The sequence below is a fragment of the Aulonocara sp. 'chitande type north' Nkhata Bay genome, linkage group LG13 (genome assembly GCF_057382095.1).
Source record: "Aulonocara sp. 'chitande type north' Nkhata Bay isolate Kocher_YH1m ecotype deep benthic linkage group LG13, A_spYH_male_GT1.1, whole genome shotgun sequence".
Taxonomy (NCBI): domain Eukaryota; kingdom Metazoa; phylum Chordata; class Actinopteri; order Cichliformes; family Cichlidae; genus Aulonocara; species Aulonocara sp. 'chitande type north' Nkhata Bay.
Window position 1 is genome coordinate 10,175,104 of NC_141356.1, and position 18,687 is coordinate 10,193,790.

General features: G+C 39.2%; 1 long non-coding RNA gene across 1 annotated transcript in view; it reads right to left on the minus strand.

Moving 5' to 3' along the window:
- The window catches only part of LOC147315680 (uncharacterized), a 57,635-nt gene extending 45,362 nt beyond the window's left edge, over positions 1-12,273 (minus strand). The window contains exons 1-3 of the long non-coding RNA XR_015124381.1: positions 12,228-12,273; positions 11,166-11,263; positions 10,540-10,626 (exon numbers count right to left, since the gene is read on the minus strand). This is a non-coding gene — a long non-coding RNA (uncharacterized LOC147315680). The remainder of the gene's footprint in view (positions 1-10,539; positions 10,627-11,165; positions 11,264-12,227) is intronic.
- Positions 12,274-18,687: the final 6,414 nt, after the last annotated feature.

An 18,687-nucleotide genomic window follows, 5' to 3' on the forward strand; every position in this document is an offset into this window, starting at 1 on the left:
AAGACGTTACAGGTCTGTGAGAGCCAGAGATTTTCCTTGTTTGAGGTGACCAAATACTTGTTTTCCACCCTGATTTACGAATAAATTCTTTACAAATCCTACCATGTGAATTCATGGATTTTTTTTTCACATTCTGTCTCTCACAGTTGAAGTGTACCTCTGGTGCAAATTACTGACCTCTGTCATCATTTTAAGTGGGGGAACTTGCACAATCGGTGGCTGACTAAATACTTTTTTGCCCCACTGTAGATTTCTTTAAAGTCTTTTTTTTTTCTTTGAAATACTTTTCTTTTGCCTTATTCTGTTGCAATAAGCTGTAATGATGCTCATTACAACCCAGTGAAGCCGGAGGGCAGGAAAAATACCCATACCTGATTACTCTAACAGTGCCTAATGGGCAAAAATGAGTGAACATCACACTTGATTTGCTAAATGTACGTCTCGTTAACCAGCCACACCGCTACCTGCCAAGCTCTGTTCTTCCCGTTGGTCACATTATTTCATACTATACTTTGTGAGGAATTGGAGACATAACAATAATATGTTATTTTGAAACATCTACTGTCATAGAAGTGTATTTCTTCCTATTTATTTATTTATTAACTTTATCTGCAAGCAGTTCAAGGTGACTTTCATAACAAGGATGTAAGTTTTTTCCCATGAAATCCGCGTCCATGTCTGAAAAGTGAAATTACTCACTAGATCACATCAACATAATGGAATATCATTTTTGAATAGGCAGCACCATCTCAATATCACATCCAAAGTGTGCATCCGGCTGTCAACAATCTTAAAATGCACATGCATAAAATTATTGACTTATAGCAAAACAAGACGGTCAGCCAATAACACGCGTGTCACCGAGGACACGGCTTCTGTTTCCCCCGCATTTGGTGTGTTCCCATTTATTCCTTGTCAAGCTTGATGATGATAAAGTGACACGTGGTAAAAGGAGGTTGTCAGGAGAAGACACGTTCTTTCTTCTCTGTACCTTCTGGTGGCTATCAGGGGTTCGGATCTGGCTGAGAGCAATGCTTGTCACACTGAAAGGTTCAATAGCCCTCAAACTGCAACAAAACCGGTTTTTGTTCGGTGACTGACACTGAGTCACCACATATATAGTTCCTGCTGAGTATCAATGTCTTAATGGGAAATAGGATTTGAGGATTTTTGATAGGAAAAAAACCTTTAAGGTGAAAATTGAAAATGTATTAAATATTGGATAATCTGAAAGAAACTAATCAATGTGACAGTGGTAGAAAACATTATCGTAGCACCTTAGAGCTTTCGCTCTTATCTATTAACAAACATGTATCTGGATGACAGGACCTCAATACAGCGCTAGAGAGCAGAAAACCAGCCTTTATATAATTGTACCACTATTGGTGGAATTTACTGATTCATGCAGTCTCAAGTAAACCTGCAAAAGCAAAGTGTGTGTGTGTGTGTGTGTGTGTGTGTGTGTGTGTGTGTGTGTGTGTGTGTGTGTGTGTGTGTGTGTGTGTGTGTGTGTATTTTGCATATTCTTATGATAAATAAGCTGTCAAGTGGTATCTACTACTGTATCACAATGTGTACCATCAAAGTTTGGGTGGTAAAAAGATTTCCATTTGTACATTTTTTTCCATCTTGCAGCTGTTGACGGTCACTTGACAACCTGAGATAGTTTTTTGCCATCAAAGAATTCAACTTTGAAATGTTTTCTCTTTTCTAAAAATATGTAAGGATTTTTTTTCATTCATGTCTTTAAGCTTGTCACATGAAAGGCCATTATTTCTTCCTCTTTTGAGTTTTCTGGTGTCTATCTGAATGATCTGCTGGTCAGATCTGTGGGCTAAATGTGTCTCTTTGATATCCCTTGTATAATCCGATATTTTAATGTTATAGTAAGGGTTCTCTTAATATATGGGAGTTTATATTTATTCTCCTTCTCCCCTTCTGGTTTTTGTTTTAGCTCTCTCTCTCTCGCTCTCTCTTTCATGTGAAGAAGTAGACACACTGTACTTTGTCACTGGGTGAGCTTCTGCTTCAAAACACACAATCCTGTTAGAAATTGGCACAGCCTCGTCCATTTGATGCCAGTCAAAATATTACAGTCTGTTCACTGATATATTAAACAATGGATATTATGCTGTCCATAATGAGATTTGTTTATATGTTTGCCTGGTGGAGTATGAGTTGGAATAGTGCCACGTGGATTAAGCACCTGAATCTGTTTACCTTGTTTTACAGGTTTAAGAGTGTGTGTGTGTATGTGCGTGTGTGTCTGTTTGCAGTTGTTGCTGTTTGAACCTCAGCAGCAAGACGCGGATGCTATCGTGACAAAGCGATGGGCTTTACTAATATGAGCCAAATGTCTGATCAGGATTCAGCAGGTGTTCTGCGTGAAGGAGACTGACGTTTGCTCGGGACCATCCATCAGAGCTAAATGGCAGATGGTCTTCTCTGTGGCCAGGGAGGAAGTGCACTAACACAATTGCTAGAGAAACACAGGGAGCACTCTACCTGCTGATAATCCACTTACGCACAGACAAAGCTGCTTTAATCTGCCCGCTCCTTCCCTGCAGCCCCCCCACCCCTCCCCAACCTCCACATGACAAGACCAGGCTCCGTGCTGGTGGAGAATCAGCATTGATCCACTGCACGTATGTACACAGGCTGAGCACTGACAGACCATGTTTTAATAAATCCCTAATCGGTCTCGTATGTGGCAGGAGGATCACAGACATTTAATACAAAGATCTAGAAATAATTATAACATTGCTACTTTACTTTTGCTTAATGAATGTTAAATACTGTCCTAGCATCTGGTTAAAGTGAAGCAAACACTTAAAGGTGACAAATTACATTAGTGCTGACTTCACCGTGACCTAAAAAACAGAATTAATTATCCACCTGCATTACTACCAAGGTTGTGTAATGGTGCAGAAAACTAGTCTTAAAAAGGCACCTGAACAATTTTAAGTGATTTGTTTTAAGTATTTGGAGTATATGGATAACTGTCTCACATGTTTGCTTGTTCAACAATTTTAACAGGATTTAGCTCTTGTTGTTCATTTGACTTCAGTAACAATTTTCAACTGCCATTCAAATGTTTACCTAAAAACTAAACAAAGCATACTTTGCGTGTGATTTTTGTCTGATTTAGTGCAGTTTAATGAGCACAAATTAGCGGTTCACATTTGAGTCAAGCCCTTCCTCATTAGAAAAGACAGATTTGGAGCTAGACCCATCAGGTGCATCAGGCCAGGACCTGGAAGTCCCACAGGGAGTCATTATGTAAGAAGATGAGGTTTGATTAAGATATTTTCCAGGTTTTTCCCGCTGATTGGGCTTCATTAAACAACACTGACTTATTGAGAAATCTTATGCTCATCACTCAGGCATCAGAAAGGACTGCTGCACTGAACTGCTGCCCAGATCAAAGCGGATTTATAGCAGGTTTATTTTTCTGCGTGCTAGTGTGCTGAGCTGTTTTGCCTATGAACTATTTAACAGTTTGAATAACGAGTTGTCCTCTTTTCATAAGGCGTGAGCAGTGGAGCTCTACAGGGAGGAGGTGTCAGAGCGGAATAAGTAGGAGAGAAGGAATGAACAATTAGTGTAGAGTGGTGGAACAGTTCCATGACAAGCAGAGGCGAGGGGGTAGGGAGCCCTGAAAGAGGCCAGGTGCAATATCACATCCTTCCTGTCAGTGTGCTTAAAAGGAGAGCAGAGGAAGAGCTTTTAGCTCCAAGGGACGCATGTGGAATGCTGACCATAGGCTGGAAGAATCGACTATTCAGTGTGCGTCTCATCCATGTGCCCTACTGGGTCGGGGAGGTATCTACCAAGTAAAAAGTGCTGCCAGCATCTTCTGAGGTGCTTGGAATACCGACAAGAAAAGTCAGGTCTGGAGGATGAGTACTGACCTTGATCACTGCAACTGTTATAGTCATGCATACGAGTTAAAAGAAAGAAACAACATATATTGTTCACGTTTTTTCAAATAACATTCTGAGAATGTTTACAGGGAGCATTTGTTACCTTTAGCTGTAAGAGGGGCAAAAAGAGAGTAAACTTTGTGATTTTGTAGGAATGAATTGGCATTATTTATGTCAAAATGTATTTATTCTGTCGCTTTAATCTATTCTGCTTTAATTTCATCATGCTGTGCTTAAGCCTTAAAGTCACTTACCTTCATAGCGTATCAGGAGATAGACACTTTAGACACTTGGGCACCAGCATCCTGTTGCAAAAAAACAAACAAAACAAAACAAAGAAATCTGTTACCAAACAGTAGTTTTTCTCCAACTAAGCGATTCCCAAAGAACTATTAGTCAAAAACGGATATATCTCAGAGTAGGATGCAATGTGTCCTGAAAAACTTGTCCTGAAGCACATGAACAGTATCTGGTAGTCATGTCTATATAAAAAATAAAAACAAAAACAAAGTCAAGTAATAAATCCAAATTCTAAAGTTTTCATTTAAATCATTCTCAACATGTGCAGAGAGGACCAGGAGTGCGGAGTTGCAGAGCCCGGATCTCAACATTGTTGAAGCAGTGTGGGATAATCTCTACAAGAACAGAACAAAAGGCAGTAAAGATCCAAAGAAGAGCTTCCGATGTCCTTCATGAAGCCTTAATAACTATTTCTAAAGACTACTTTCAAGAATTACAAGCTTGTCTAAGAGAGTTCATGCTGTGTTTAAGAATAAAAGTAGGTATCAAATATTCACGTTCAGGTTTCTCCGAATTTTAAAAACTCTGTTTTTGTCCTCTATGGAGGACATAAATGTTCACTCAATGTCACTAAAACACAGCGTACCCATTTTTCCCCTGTAAAGAAATGCAGGGTGGCTTTTGCACAGTACTGTATGCTTTTACTACATAGATTAAAAAGTAGATAGCGAAAAAGAAGATAAAACAGAAGAAAAAATATCCATCTTTATATAAAACTATATTCCACTGGTCAAAATTACATTTTTCTCTGATCTACTCTGTAGCAGACCGTCAGTCCATCTAAAGGTTAACATTTAATGGTTTTTTCAACTTCCAACTCCCTGTCTCTTTGATTGAGTTTAAGTGCTACCCAATCACCATTTACTGGTGATTGCTATAAAATCTTGTCAAACTAGTTAATTGGTTCTATTAGTAGAGCGTTTTTGGAAAGGGCTTCCCATTTCTCCCGAGGGTAGCAGGTGTTGAAAGAACAACAGCGCAGGCTCTTGATGCCAGGAGAACTGCTCCAAATTACATTCATTAGGGCCATTCAAATATAAGGACACTTATATAATTATGTGCTATTAAAGAATTCAAACAAGTTTGGGAATGGTTTAAAAATCAAGTCAAATTAACCATACCCCTAGAGTTTTAATTGTATTCTCGGTGTGGAGAATGATTTTAAACTGTGTTTTGAAAGGTGTCTTTTGTTTCTGTTCAGAGGGACATCACAAGATGTCTTTGCTTGGTCAAAGCCCCTGCTGGGAATTGCTGGTTTTTGTCCATCATTGATTAGGAGTGTCTGTTAACAGCATGCACTAACATCTCAATTCTCTTGTGATGAAAGTGCCAGGTTCAATAACCACCCTCTGCTCTCATGGCTAGAGTGTCTTTTTGCATGTCGCAAGCATGCAAAGCTCCTTCTTTTCATCTTGATTGACATTCTTCTTCTAAAAGTCAATATCAGCCACTTTTTCAGAGTAGACCAGAGGATAAAAAAGTAAGGCCACAGTGTTCTTTAAAAGTTTTGACTTTCAAAGCAAAAAAATAAAAGCTTTTCTTCTTCATGGGGGCTTAGAATGAAAATCAGAATCAATTTTTATTTCATGACATTAGGACATATCACAACAGACCAAAGGATTAGCAAGAAAGTATACCTACTCACACAGCTGCTCACAGAAACACAGCGAGAAAATTCTATTGATTAGTTTGCCGGCCTTTACCAGTTCACAAATGGGAGCTGACAAGGTAGAGGACTTTTTGTAAAGACACTAAGGTTGCCTGGATCTAATCCTAAAGTAGTCATTAGCCCACTATCTTGGACAAAAAATATACTGTCTGTGAAGCCTCCGGGTGCTCCTGTTTTGTCCTTGCAGGACTTTGTGCCTGCACTGTTTTGAGAGCACAACACACTGAAAACTGAATTGAGCAGGTGGGGGGAATAATAGAATAAGCAAGCCATATGAAGTGATAACAGCACTACCACAATAACAACAACAGGATAAAATCCAAAATTTCTTTTTGTTTTTCAGGTGGCGGTAATACATGATTTGGACATGATGAAAAGTAAAACACAGGAATGTATCACAATATGAAAGTCTGGCACTGATATTGATGCACACAGACAATGTTGACAACGATGTTTTTCACGTCTGCATGTGTCTGTCTTTGTATGTTTGATTGTTCCTATTTTGAAGAAGGAAAACAATGAAACCTTGATTATAAAAGTAAATTATGTTTCAAAGGCTTTCAGCCTCCTCATGCTTTTATCTTCCCGCCATGAAACTTTGTTTCACCTGTTCAAAGAACGATGTTTCAGAGACAGTCTCACTTTTTGGTTTCTTAGATGCTTTCCTGGCAGAATCTAATCCATCCTCTCTGTTCTGCATACTGGTGAATTGTTTACACCTTGTGGTCTGTTTTGGTTTGTTTGGTGTTTTTCTTTTCTCTTTTTGCTCTCATCAAGTTTTCTCTGTATGGTAAACTTTGAAAATGTTGCCTTGCTATGCAGTCTTCTTCATTCAACTGGATGTCCTGAAGCTTTGTTTGTGTTGCTCTACCATAGAAAGGATTCTGTGATCATCCACCATTGCTGTCGTTTATAGGTGCCCAGCAGTTTTACTTGCAAATGTAGCTTATGCACAAAAGAGCACTTGAAAGAGGCTTACACCACTTTGTTATGCAAAAGTTGAAAGTTTATGATAGCGATCACTACACAACTTTGCAACTGAAGAACCATTCATCACCAGCCTCACAAATCAACAAATTCTAAAGTGTAGAGGGCAGGATATAAGGCTCATTCATGTGTGCACATTTATAAATTGAACACTGCGTGCAGGTGTGTACATTCTGTGCACTCTTTTGTAGACCCCAGGCATTTTTATGATGCCAAATCTTTCTTCTTTTCCTCATAATGCACAAAACTGCACATTTGGACACTTTAACTGTTCCTGCTATTTCTCTAATTGTTTTTTTTTTTGTGGGTTCTTTTTTTTTTTTTGCAGGCTTTGACCTTTTCTCTAACAAATTGGCACACTTTGAATCATCCCCAGACCTTTCACAACCGTCATTTATGAAGAACAAATGAAGAGCACACCTGTCTATGAAATAGCTATTGGAGTGAGTGAATTGTGTGTGCATTACATTTGAGCCCCTGAAAATATTGGACTGGCTGCAACTCCCTGAGTGATTAAGAAAATGTTTTTGTTCAACCCATTGAATTAAAGTTTAAAGTCTGCCCTTTAAGCCCATATATATATATCACTGTATAACTTTAACCTTAATATATTTGGGAGCAGAGCTAAAATATTAAACATTGTGTAAGTGTCCAAGTATATTTGGACCTAGCTGTGTGCACGATTCACCAGCAACACGGCAGCATTCATGTACAGTACTGTTCTACTATTAAAGGTAAGTTATAAAAAGCCAGTGCTTGTCTATGCAATAGTTTCTATGTGAATTTCAAATGCATGACGTAACTTAAATACCATGTGGCAGTGGATTTAATGAGGGGCAAAACATAAGAGCCGCTTTTTCAACAACAGCAATTGAGGTGTTTTCTGGGTATTCTTTGGGGCCCTCTAATGAATAAATGGCCAAGCAAATGCCGCCCGACTTAAGAACATGCTGCTACCCAGCTCCAGAGCTAAAAGCCTAAAGTGAGATTAATCACTGCTGCTGAAGGGGATGATGTACTTTGTATCTGGTAATTTATGGTCTCTTTACCACTGAGACCCTGAACCAACATCACGCCTCTCACATACTGTACATACTCTGCCACTAATCATGCGCGGCTCCTTAGGCGCCTCTTTAGCAAATGTTCTCAGCAACAAGAAGATGGGCTGGACATAAATAAGGCATAAGGGCTAATATAGTTGCTTTCATGACAGCAAAGCTTCTTACTGCTTTACAACACCCTACAATATCCAGGAATGTTCCAACACAGCCACAAGTCACTGCTGAAGTAAGATATAAGTATGATGCCTTCATAGCATCACAGAAAGGAAGCGATGTTTAAGGAAATAGCTTAGCATGGGAAGAGACAGCTTGTAGTCTGGAGGCCTTGCAAAGGATCAAAGTGAACAGTGACTTCTCTTAGCCAGGTCTGATGTGGGAACAGGATAGTAAGCAGAGTTCTCCCTGCGGTCAGAACCTGACTCATGGTATAGTGAATATTTCATGTCAAACGTCACAGAACTGACAGCGGTGCTGGCCACAGGGCAGCTCTGATAGACAGAAGAAAGCATGTGTAGAGTGGGGTGATAGAGTGGTGGGGGGGATTAGTATTCATACAGTAGTATGGGCAGTTTATAAACAGGCATGTGCACACCATATGAAGAGTAATAAACTATCTAATGCAGAAACAAAGTCTCTGAAAAATTGTTTGGCTTCATAAGGCGGTTTGAATGTTGACCCGTCACGTCCATTTATACAAAAAGTCCCCTGCAAAGCTTCTCTCTAAAATAGTCCTCCTTATGAAGACCGAGCATACTGCTTACTGTGACTGGATCCTGTTAAATCATTTTAAAAATACAAATATTTCTCAGTTTAATAACATTGCTTGTCACCCACACATTATATAATATTAAGCCAAGCCTTTAAAGCGCTGTTGCCCCCTAACACTTTTAGGAGGCTGCATTCAGCTTCAAAAGCTCTGATGGGCCCTCTGGAGAGGCCAAATCATGTAGTCTTATTATAGAGGAGACAAATCAAGTGTACCAAAACCCTCCCCTTCAGCCCTACTTTCTCAAGGTTATTTTCAAAGATAGCTCATGTCTTAGTACAGTATGTGGGTTGGGCTTTAAGTCAGACCTGCCACTAGAGATGCAGTGTTACCCTATGCAGTAAAAAATAAAGAGTTTCAGAGGCCAGGGGTGTAACTAATTTAAACCCTTGGGAGACTTGGCTGGGCACTGGGTTTTGTCCCAGCAGAACAAAGTCAGGCCACTTCGGTTCTGGGTGTGTTTGGCTTCACACACAGCAGAGACTGTGTCAACTTATGTCTCAGTATTACAGCACTCAAAGGTAATGAGATTTAGGCTTTCTGCATCATAAAGTATGGACACCCTTGAGGCAGTGGCGCCCTTGTTCAGCCTAGGAGCACAAATCAGGCTTACATAATATCAGAATCACCACATATTACACTGAGAAATGATTATGGACTCCAGAGAGGCATGTTCCTTCTGTCAGTGATATTTTGGCTGTCACATAGGATATCTCTCAATAGCGCACTCACTAGCTCCACTTTCCCTTGCAGGACAAAATACCACATTTGCTGCAATAATAGCTCACTGAATTCAAACAGATGAATCTCAGCAAACATCCCTTCCACGCTGATAAGCACACTGTAATTTTCTCAAGCCATATAACTTAAATTTACCTGTACCAAGTGTCACATTTTCCATTTTTTAAACGCACTGCACTGTGAACATGAAAGTGAGAGGACTGCTGCAGCATTGTATTACTCTTTGGTGGGAATCCAGGCATCACTAACATTGATTTCTTATATTTTATACTGCGGTATAATGATTCAGTCAAGACCCGTCACCATGCATTACTGCCTGACCACACGAAATGAAAGCTATGCTGCCTTTCAGGCACTTTAAATGAAATACAACTAGATAACTGCATGCAGGCAGCCAGGAAAACAAGAAAAATTGTGCAACAGAATTGCATATGAACATCTCCGCATTTATGTGCATGTATAAGGAACTCATTTAGAGAGGAGAATGGAGAAGAGAAAAGGAATACCAGGTGCTATGCATATAACTGTTCCATTTTTTTGAGATTGTATACAGGACTGAGTTGATTTCAGTTGTCTTGCAGCTTTATCTGAGCATAATGTCTCACCCTGAAAGAGCATCGAATGTTAAAACTTAAATTTATTAACTATTTAAGTCATTTTTAATTTGGATGCATTAATTTTTAAAGATGATCTTCTTTTTATTTGGCAAGTGAACTAATAAATCAAACCTTTGAATGGAAAAATTGCATAGATTTTCCAAGCAAAAAGTACTGCTAAATGTAAAAAACGGTGTATGTATTTGCATGTCATTAAGCTTTTTAGGAGGATGAAACATTCAAGATGTGGTTCCAAAAGTGGAATCAAGAGGACCTTGAGTAAAGGTCTTATATAACTTTTACAAACCAGAACAAAACCAAGCTAGATGGTATCTATGGCTGAGCCGCCCTTCATATCGGCAAATCTTGCCTGATCAGGACCCGCCCAGCACATTTTTCTCTATTTTGTCTTCTTCTCCATGTTTGGCTCGTCACTACTCTTCACACCAACAGAACTATACCAATAACAATGACAGAATGCTTATGTGCAACGTACCTAATAGCAGATCTGTGGTTGTTACCAGTGCTCGTGGTACACTGCTGCTGGCGTCACACAACAGATGCGCTGGCCTCTTCACGTGCACTAAGCAGGAGTACAGAATTGTCATCCAGGCAGGTAATTGGCTGATGTTTACACCACCCTTGGCATGCCCCTCCTCCCCCGCTTGACACATCTGTAGTGTTCATTAGAGCCGAGGAGCCCTGTGCTATCCTGTGTTAACAAATCTGACTTCCCAGGCTGCTCAGTATGCAAAGCAAGTTTCCAGAGCTCAGTGCTTAGATTCATGTTGGGACAAATCAAAAATTGAACTTGAATAGCCTTTAGACTAATTTTAGAAGAGAAAATGTAATGTAAATGCATTAAGATCCAGTTTACGCTTTGCTGAATCCTTTCATAAATAACTACTGATGTTCCCTGGAGAGCTCATGCTATTTTCTATAAATAAGTCATGCTTTCTCATTATATTAATATCATGGTTAAAACACACACAATAGGGTTAAGAACTACCAGAGAGTGCATAGGAACCAAATGAAAAAAACAAAAACAAAAACAGAGGGAGCGATAAGAAATATAAAGCATATAAAAACTGGTATCGGGGAAAAAAGCAGCGGAAGGCTTACCCCAGGTGCTCAAACGCCAGATGGAGAAACAGCTGAATCAAGTCCAGCAAAATAGACTCGTCATCAGCTCCAGCCTCAAAATCTTCATTAAACCCAAACTAAAGAGAGACAGACGAAGTAAGCGAGAAGGGGAGATGTAAACGCTAACAACAGCTTGTGTAAGGACAAATTAAAATTTAAAGTGGTTTCACGGCACAGCAATTTAACTCTGAAATCCAAGGCTTAATAGATTAAATCACAGAACTATGTGCATGCCAAACTTTCTATTAATTAATGATTTAAGAACACAGTAATTACACAACCACAGTCTATGACTAGTGATTTCAAGAGAAAGGAGCGAGTGCTCTTCTATCATGTTCATTATGTAAGTCGGGATGTTATTCACCAAATGCATCCTTCATTGAATTACTGGATGTATTTCATAAAATTAGAATCATCTGTCACACCATATTCCCTCGTCTCTTTGAGAATGGCGCTACTTGACGACACGAACTGAACATAACTGTGAGTTATGTTTTAATCGCATTAATTTGCACACTTTGGAATCCTGACTGTTTATCGTGGGTATGAGAGTCTGACTCATCACATCGCTTCCTAACACCATTTGAAATATGAAAAACAATTTCCTAAAAAGCCTTTCATACTTACAGACTGAAATCAGATTCTCAGAGTGCTCGCTGTAATTATGATTAACACAGAAGTGGTGCAAGTTACGTAAAGCAGTAAAGCATAACAGGGCTCGTATAGAGTTACGTACTGTGTGACTAAAAGAGTAGGACATGAGATGAGATGTAAAAAGTTAACTGTGCCTATAATAAGGTCTGGATGGTTAACACCGTTTGGCTTATTCTTAATAATATGCTTGGATATATTTTGTTTATATATGTTACATTACTGTGAAACTCAAAAGACTTGATAAAAGAATATTTGCATAACAAACTGGTATAGTGTCACGGCTGGCGCGGCAGGCCGTGTGGAGATAAAGTGAGGATCCAAGTGCAGGCAGAGGTTAACTAAAATAACTAAACTGGGAAAACCTAAATACATGAAGCCAAAACTCACATAGTGGCATGCAAAGGAACACAGGAAGGAACACAGGAAGGAACACAGGAAGGACCACGGAGGAAACACAGGGAGACTCGGGGAAGATATCACAGACAAACCAGCAACCAGCAGGAGAAAACGCAGGGCTTATATATTCACAGAGGCAATCAGGGAACGGGAAACAGGAGGGAAACACAGCTGGGAGAAATCAGAACTGACGAGACAAGGAAGCGAAGCAGAATACACTAACATGAGACACAGACCTTCAAGGTAAAACAGGAAGTACACAGAGACAGCCTGGAGGGAGAAAGAGAACATGGAGGAGCACATGACGGGATGAGGAAACACAGAACACAAGTAGTGGGAACACGGCACCAGAACTAACACCACAGAGGTCAACTATACGAGAGGAAATTACTAAATACACAGAGAACTAAACAGAATACAGGAAACCTAAACTAGAACACTGGACACTATAAAATAAACTAAGATACAAAGAGAACCTTAAACATCAAACATAATATAAAAGACGCAAGGAACTCAAACGCTGCGTCGAGAGACCCAGGATCCTGACATACAGTCACTCTTTTCTAAAACATGATCCAGTGATTTCAACTACTTTATTTCATTTCCTTCTTCTACATATCAACCTACTATCAGCCTCCTGGAGGATCACAAAGAGGTTTTATTTCCTGCTCAAGGACACTTCAGCATGTGCAGGTGCTGAAAATCAAACAGTCAGTCTCATGGTTGCTGTAAAACTTGCTTTTCTTCTTACGTAAGCTGGGAGTTTTGCATATGAAGTTACTGATGAATCTTCAATTCAGTTACAACAATTTTTGTTTCTCATCTATTAAACTTCATTTATTATTATCATACACTGTTTTAAAGGTGCACCGTGTAGCTTTTATAACCAGTGTGAATATTAAGTCGGTGGACTAGAGGTATATAAAGACAATAATGGTTTGAATTTGCCTCATAAAGCACTTTCCCATATCTTTCAAGTCTTTTTGTGCCTTTCTCCATTTTAAGCGAAATTATAGGCAATTGGCCTCTGGGAAATCATTTCACTTGTGGTGGAGGGAACACAACAATGGACTGTAATAACACATGACCTTCAAGGTGTGAGGTGACAGCAAAACTCCTCTCCAAGATGGCCAGCCACAGCCAAATTAGTAGGTACAATGTGTCTTTGTGTGTGCCTCTGTGTGTGTGTGGGTGCGCGTGCATGTGTGTGTGCGCATTTGTGTTTGTGAGAGGGAGAAAGAGAGAGAGAGGAGCCTCAAGGCATTACCTGAAAGAGCTATATGTGAGAACAAAAATGTCTGACACAGTTGGATTGGAAATTAAGCATCATGTGTCCTGCCTCCTTCACGCTCTATCTAGGCAGCTCCCTCAATTAATTTCCAGAGGTGAGAGTGCTCCTGAAGCGTCTATCTCCTGTGTGCTGCATATAAAAGGGGAAACTTCAAACAATCTTTCAAGCTAAACGTTTTGTTTACATGAAAATACACCAGGCTGGCATAAAGCTTGCTACCCCGGTGTGTGATTTTAATTAAGATGCTGGCACTGTGGAATCAGAAAGGCATGATGCCCAACAAAAAGTAGTTCTTTCGCTTTATCCGCTGCTACCTTAAAAGGCACTCCAGCGAGTCTCCCTTCCGTTAAATGTCCATACCTTTATGAAGAACCACAAGCCGAAATAACACAGCAAAACTCACAAACTGAACAGATTGTGTGAAGAAGGGGCATGAAAGAGAAAAACGAGTAAATTTCACATTGTGTACTTAAACATGCGGAAAGCATTCCCACCCTCATAAAGGAAAGTCTTTGTTTTTTAACTGTTTTAAATTATGTATTGTTCATGCTGGCTTGTTGTCTTATTTTTTTGTTTTTTTACTGGCGTATTGGCACTTTGCCGTGCATTACTGCCACCGTTAACACCCTGTGCAGCTGGAGGAAATTAGAGTCACATTGTCTAGTGATCACGGCCTGCGTGTGCATGTTTGCAAACACACTGACAGAAGACATGGCACCAACAATAGTCTGCCGCTCTCCATCCTCAGCAGTGGCAGAATTCAAATGCGGTGAGGTCAGAGTAGCTCCTGGCAGGCTAATGAAGCTGAACCATACATACACATGCACATTAAAGACTTTCAAAAAAGGAAAAAGTAAGCTATTTCAATACACACACACGCAATCACTGATAGCGCAAGCTTTCATTAAATGGTTTGATGAGAATGTAAATTACACAGGACTCTCTCTCAACATCATCACAATCAAGAAAATTTGCAGCATCTATGCCAAAGAGCACTGAAGCTGCTCTGCCAGCATGCAGCTTACCAGACTTTGTGTGTTTTTCCTCTAATGTGTTTTGGTGTAGCTGTAGTTGTTGCCTATCCAAGCCGGTCCAAATGATTTTAAATTAACCCTCGTAGTGTCTCCACAAAGACATTTCATCTGCATATTTCAAATGCAACTACGTGACTCTGAACAAACTTTAAATCTTGCGGCATTAAAATATTGTCCCTGAAAGTCAGTCCCAGTCTGACTTCATCATTACTGTGTCTGACTCGCCTTTCTGATTGCCGTGGGAGATTAGCTGACCTCAGGACCTGAAAGGAGCTGGTATTACTTACCTTGACCATGCTCTATGTGTTTGAGGGTTTTCAATCAGAGCTGGCATCAAGCTTCTTTTCCTCAGCAACAACACTTGGAGGTCAGTGTTCTCTATAAAATATGCTTGTGACAAATAGCTTTTAGAGGTAGATGGGTCTGCATAAAGGAGACAGGGAGGTAAAGAATGGCACAGAGCAATCTTAGGACACTTTCAAGTTTTGTAATTTTTTTATGTTTCAGACTCATTTTAAATGGATTTAATTCAGGTTTGTTTTTATCCACAACCCACAACAGTCTACAACAATAAAGAGTTTTGTATTCAAGCCATTTACTTGAATACAAAGTACCTTTGACAGGAATGAGACTCTTAAATGTTCTTGGAAATGATCCTACAAGCTTGACAAACATTATGCTCACCAGAATCACTCCAATAGGTTGATCTGAAGCACCGGGTCATGGCCATTTTTATGTCTCAGAGATGTTGTCTGAGAGATGTTCTCTTAGGTTTTGTCTCTCACAGGGCTTCTCCAACATTTTTTTTTAGCTCAAATACCAGTTATAAAATGTTCTTCACACGTGGCTGCTGTACTGCTCAAGACTGAAAGAAGCATCAAGTTTTGATTTTGCTGGTGTGACTGTTAAATGGTGAGATGGTTTTTAAAAAAATTAAACATTGAAATGAAAGGGTGTAATGGGTGTAATGGGTGTAATGCATATAGGTCTATTTCGGTGGTCGATTTCTCCCCTATAATTTAGTATCATCTGAGGATATTTAATAGTTTCAGCAAAAGAAACAAAAGTTTCATATCAATTTTAAGCTTTGCTTTGAACCCACCTTTCATTTCATCACTTTTAAGCTCAAAGAAGCATTTCCACACCAGTGGTCTCAGAACACAAAAAACAACACCTCATATTAAATGTCCTGTATATGCATAAAAACTTATATTACAGTGTTGGAATATAAAACAAGCGGCACAGTGGTCGGCGCTGTTGCCTCACAGCAAGAAGACCTTGGGTTTAAATCTAACATCAGGCTCAGGCCTCTCTGTGTGGAATAATCATGTTTGCTCCATACCAGAGTTCTCCACAGAGTACTCTGGGTACAGTCCACCAAATACATGCAGTTAGTGGTGTTAGGTTCATTCTCTCTGTGTCATCCCTGCAAAACACTGGTGATCTTTCCAGAGTGTAACCCACCTCTCACCCTATGGCAGTTGGGAGAGGCTCCAGCCCTTCTGAAAAAATGGATGGCTGGGTGATCTTTAAAATCTATTTAAAACAGAAACTTGGATTGTCCCCTTATGTCCTTTTAATCTAATTTTTACCTTAATGAGACATTTGTAAATTTTGACTGCTAAAACACATGAATCTCATCTTATCCCTTTTTAGGCCTAGATGACATTCAAGTGTATTTTGACTTTCTTCTCTCCAGTATTCCAAATAGGTTTAATATGGGCCAGCAGTCTCAGCAACGATGAACAGAGAGGACTCTTTTCTCAGCTGAGCTCTTTGGGTTTGGAAAATTCTGGGACTAGATTTATGCTGATTTGACTATTTCAGAGCTCTGTTGTGAATGTTAATTATCAGTGGGTATGTGCCTACTTTATTATGTATCCATTTGTTAGCAGTTTTCTTTCTTTCAACCAAATGAAGCAGAGGGTGGGGTGATGATCAAATATTTTGAGAAATGTTCCTTATTATTACACCGTGTACTTACACCAGCTTCCTATTTGCTTTTTGTCCCCAACCGTACATGATACATTTGGAACAAGTAAAGTTGTTCTCACTGAGCACAGTTTTCGAAACTATGATAAGATAAGATAAGATAAGAGCATTACACAAAGGGTCATTTAACACTGTAATAAGTTGCTTTGTATTTTTTGTTTAATTTAACGTGTGAGAAAATGGATTAAAGAGCCAACATTGCAAGGCTGCACCTAATACAAGGATGTTAATGTTAATATTTAATGTTAAACATAGTCAGTGTACCAGGATGTAATTTGGATGAGCTGATGATCATTGCTGTAAGCAGCAATCCGCCTCTTAAGTCTAACATCATTAGCCATTACTGGGTCCAAACTCAATCAAACACTGAGAGTTAAAAACACTCCAAATGCTTTCACTTCCAATAAAATATCAGTGAATAAATAATCCAAGCATCCATGAAAAAAGAAAATTTCCGAAGTGTAACAGAGTTTGCGGTTAGCAGGAAGTTAGCTGGCTATTTTCCATCTAAACGTGATATACTATGAAATTGTATGGCAGGGAAAAGAAGCTGACAAGGGACCAAACTCAGAAGAACACCTGTGATGATCCATCCACAACATGAGGTTAGTCATTAATATACTGGTTTGGAGTATTCCTGATGGATTACTCCTAATTCTTAGCTTCATGTACCCATTCAAATTTTTGTTAGCATCAGCCTGTGAACCAGCGGTCTGTAGTTACGTTGCAAGGTTTTAATTGTTTAGATTGAGCTTAAAGATGGCATGCACATGAGTATTGCTAATAAAAAGCTAGAGAGGCCTACAATGATCACAAATTATTTTTAGGAGCTTCTTTATATTAAATATAACAAGATGCACAGCAAGACATTAAAAAGACAGCAGCCTTAATGAAAGAAGCAGGAGCTTGGACAGAGCAACAGGGTTGGTATGTCATTACTTAACAAGCAGATACCAAAAGCCAAGCACGTCCCCAAAAGGCATTTTTTTATAGGTACTCTTCTAGATTTTAATACACCCGTTTTAAGAAAAATATATATTAACCTTCCTGCCTTCTTGGGACCTTTTTGTGCCACTGCTATGTGTTAAATGGCTGCCATTTCCACTGTGTTCAGTGGAATATAACCAAACTTGCCACAGGATAGTTTTTACCTGTCAATGTTAATATTCCAGTGTGAATTCCTTAAATCAGCCTAAAATGGCTGAGCAGCAGAAATCCCCACACCCATCACCCTGGGGACCATTTTCTGCCCATTGACTTCCATTATAAACGCTATTTTTCATCCCCAAATTATCATTATATGATTTTATTTTTTCTTCTTTTCTTGGATGTCAATGAAGACTCAGGGCCTTGAAGTTTTAATTTTTAAATTGCAAAAAAAATGCAAAAAAATAATGGCAGGTCAAAATGTATGTTGGTGCCAATCTTTGGTCCATCTAAAGGCCTACTTATGATGACAATCACATATTACTTCAACTGTTTTTTTGTGGAAATATTTAGTTTCGTTTTTTGTTTTTTGGGGCTTATAACACAGGGCGCTCATGTAATAACACTGGGATTTGAAGGGTTAAAACAACGAAAATATAATTAAAACTTTACATGAATATTTCAGGGAGAAGTAGTTTTACAAGGTTGGCTAATTTAAAGTGGAATAAAATATGGATATATGGTCTTTTTATGGCGTGGCTGAGAATGGTCCCTAGGGTAATGGGTGTGAGTTTTTTAAAGGATGGCAGGAGGGTTAAATCCAATTGAAGTGAATTCTGAAATCTTGCAAATTGTGGAACACTTCAAAAGGTTTGCCAAATGCACTGTATAGATTAGAAGACACCTATTGGGTGGAAAGTCCCCAAGCAGGCAGGCAGAATGATTCTCCAAGCAGCTCATGTGCAAAGTGCTAAAACAGAGGATACACTGTCATAACTGCAGAGTAACACACTAAGCAGTGCTTAGGAGAGAAAAGCAAAACACAGGATGATAATAAAATTGTACTTTTTCCTCAATTGCTACAAGCATCAATAATTAATTTCATATTTGGGGAAAAACAACTGTAAGTTTTTATTCCTAGCTATTCTAAACAGGCCTATAATTTTAAAAACATCAACAAGCATTTTAATATCCTGAATCGCTTTGA